This window comes from Poecilia reticulata, linkage group LG8, assembly GCF_000633615.1.
Source record: "Poecilia reticulata strain Guanapo linkage group LG8, Guppy_female_1.0+MT, whole genome shotgun sequence".
NCBI classification, from domain to species: domain Eukaryota; kingdom Metazoa; phylum Chordata; class Actinopteri; order Cyprinodontiformes; family Poeciliidae; genus Poecilia; species Poecilia reticulata.
In genome coordinates this window covers 667,515-670,974 of record NC_024338.1, presented here as the reverse complement: position 1 = coordinate 670,974, position 3,460 = coordinate 667,515, and the positions used below count along the sequence as shown (strand labels likewise).

Here is a 3,460-nt window from a genome sequence, read left to right as displayed (position 1 = left end):
TCTTACTTGTGAAATGTTGTCTGTGGAGCCTCACATCAATAGTCCATCGATCAGAACAACAATAACCCTCAGTGCTGAGGCATCTTCTGCTGTTTTGATTGAACAAAGTAGGAGGGACGACCTCTCCAAGATGGCCGCCGTATTTCCTGCGCCGGAGCAGCCAATGCGGTGTCTACTCTTATATTATGTCTATGCTAAAAACCATATAGATGGATACCGCGTATGGATTTGCCGTGCATGTTTGGTTCCTCTGTTTACTATAAATCTGTGAAGTCGTAAGTGCAGCCATGCAGCGCTTCTGGAACATGTGGATTGTTGGAAAAGTAAGTAAAATTCTAACGGTTTTATATGCAAAAAAATTATTGCTCTACCTTATGTGGTTCGAATTCTACCGGCATTTGAAAAATATTTACATGGAACTCGGATCGCCGGAGCTCCGGCCGTCCGTAAAGGGAAATGTCAAGGCAGTCTTCTCTGTATTTCAAAGAAATGTTGTCACTTTGGTCTGTATGGCAGCGATGGCTGCAATTCTTGCTCTTCATCTGACATTTTTCTTGAGAAAAATAATTCAACTTAGTCTCTGATGATACCCAGAAAGGGTTTTGCTGACAGTGCTTGTCTTGTGCCAGTTTCTTGTTTTAAAGTCACTGTTGCCTGAAGGGGCGACCAGCACACAGAGGCGTCAGACATCCGTCCACACGGCGTCCCGAGACCAACTCCCATCCTCAGTTCCCTTGCCGCATGTTTCTTCCCCCTTTCTCTCTGACTACGGTTGTATACAACCGTATACATATACATACCGTACCTTATATATATATAATGCTAAAAATACAAACTAGAAAAAGACAGGTTTAATTAAAAATTGCCTATCAGTAAATACCAAATGCAGAATCTATTTTCTGCATATTGATATAATTACCTCAACATCAAAACTAAATGTTTAAGTTACGTTAACATACTAAATTAAACAAAGCTGGACCTTTCAAATGTTTAATTCTAAACTTCAATCAAATTTAAATAGAGCAGTTTTGATTAGTCTTAACATAAATGAAATTTATAGACTGGAAATCACAGAAATGAATTGATGTTTAATTGACTCACTTTGAAATCAGACCTACTGACAGAGCATATAAGAATACAATCTATTTAAAGATTTGGAGGGCTATGTTTTTTATGATACTGTGCTGTTGACATCATTGTCACTGGTTTGTCATATAAAAACAATACATTTTATATTGTATACAATATAAGCCATTCTGTCAAAATAATTCATCAGAATTATTTTGACAGAATGGCAGCTAATTTTTACAGCTAATATGGGCTGATGCTGATACTGTGCCGATAATATCACATATCACTAGGCTAAATCTTTAGAAAGATTGTCAACTCCTGTGAAGTTTTATCTGAAGCCCCACAATGTTTTTGATTGAATATTTTAGAAATAAATGTCATTAATGTCTTGTCCATGTAAAAGAAGTCATTAAATTATGATTCTTCATAATTTTGCCTTGGATAATAAAATAAATCTGCTGGCATGTCATTTCTTGAACAGTGTGAGTATTATTATTAGTTGCACTTGTAACCAGGATCATTTTTCTGTTGGATTTGGTTTTTTTTATTTTTCTATTTTGATTAGATCTAATTTTATTTATTTTTATTTAAAGATTTAATTAAAATCCCCCGTTCCTTAATTTATTCAATACCAAGCAGGCGAGATCATTATTGGTCTCGCGATGTTTGAATGTCATGTGACAGCTGCACGTCAGCATCCTAAATTGACAGCTACGGCTTATATTGGTGCTGAATCGCACCTTTAGGTTGGAGACGCTGTCGGACTCTGACGTGCAGGTAGGCTTGGGTTTCTGTTCCCAAAGCGGTTTTGCTTTTGAATGTCGATCATACATCAATCGTATACCTCTGTTAAATTACAGACATGGTCACTCATCTGTACGCTGAAACGATCTCTGTCTGTCAATGAGGAACTGGTAAGTGTTGCTCGGGAGCTAGAATGCTAGCGCTAGCCTCTCAGCCCGTGATTACGCACCTACGTAAAAACACATTGGATTGGAATTGCATGTAATTATGTAAGCACAGATTCGATTATTGAGAAATGCATGTACATGTATATTGATTGTCTGGCCTGTTTGCGCAGGCCAGGTGTTCCAGATCCCACCGCCGCTCGGAGTAAACTGGAGGATCTGGGACACATTAAGAACTGTCTGGTTTATGTACACTGACCGGACTAACCATAGCGGAACCGGAAATCCACCCAAAATCTGAGGAACCGTCTCCAGACTGGTTGGAAATTCAACCAACCATTCACAGCTGGAACTAAATGACTATTTTGTTTTTTCCCTTTCATCACCGAAAGAGACTTCCTTGTTTTAAGGAACTGGACTTCACAGTTGTGAAACACTTTGTACATATTGTAAATATAAATACACTTCGCTGATTTTGCACCATCTACTTGTCTCTGTGTTTTACAATTTGCCGCCACCTCCAGCAGACGAACCTAGTTGGTTTTTTAAGAAATAATTTGGATTATCTCAAATCCTAATAAATCCTAGAATGTAACACAGGTTACACACTGCTAATCTTTTTTTTCCAGTAATTGCATATTATGAGATGCATAGTGTTCTAACAAGAAGCCCATGCGGGTGCAATTAAATTACCATAATTTGGTTAGGCAAATATAGTTGTTTATATACAAACATTTGTTTTAATATAAAAAGTATTTAAATATTTTATGAGCATAAGAATCTCTAACATGAACAAATGTATTAGTTCAGGTACTGTGTGACATGTTTAACAACCCAAAACTGCACTGCCAGGTTTTTGCCTTCTAATGCAGTTTCCCTCGATTCTCATCTCCCTGCAGTGCTCTGTCCAGGATTTGTCCCATTATACTTGATTTCTCAGAATTTCTTCCTTGCCAGTTAAATAGGAGGATTTGTAAACCCTCTACTGTTACGATCTGTGTTTTCTGTAGTTATTTTGGGATTTTCTGTGTTTAGTCCTGTTTCCCCGAGTCTGTTGTCCTGTCAGCCCTTGATGACCCCGTGTATATTTTAGTCCACCTGTTGTCTCTGTCTCGTCAGATCCACATCTAACGTCTCCAGGGCTTAAAGTAAAAAAAATCCTGAGACTGAAACTTTGTGATGATTGAAATTTACTATACCGTTGCTATTGCCACAGTTGAATAAAAAGTGTCTTTGAATAGTGCAAAGGTTAATTGGTCTCTCCAAATTGTCCCTAGGTGTGTGTGTGTGTGTGCATGGTTGTGTGTCCTGTGTGTCTCTGTGTTGCCCTGCGACAGACTGGTGACCTGTCCAGAGTGACCCGTCCAGGTGACCTGTCCAGGGTGACCCCGCCTCTCGCCCAGAACATTAGCTGGAGAGGCACCAGCAACCCTCCTGACCCCACTGAGGGACAAGGGTGTAAGAAAATGGATGGATGGATG

At 39.0% G+C, this 3,460-nt stretch overlaps 1 long non-coding RNA gene across 1 annotated transcript; it reads left to right on the top strand.

Moving 5' to 3' along the window:
* Positions 1-1,641: 1,641 nt before the first annotated feature.
* Positions 1,642-2,464, top strand: LOC108166491 (uncharacterized). The gene is made up of 2 exons (XR_001776844.1): positions 1,642-1,985; positions 2,153-2,464. It is a non-coding gene; the product is annotated as an uncharacterized LOC108166491 (long non-coding RNA).
* The last annotated feature ends 996 nt before the right edge of the window (positions 2,465-3,460 follow it).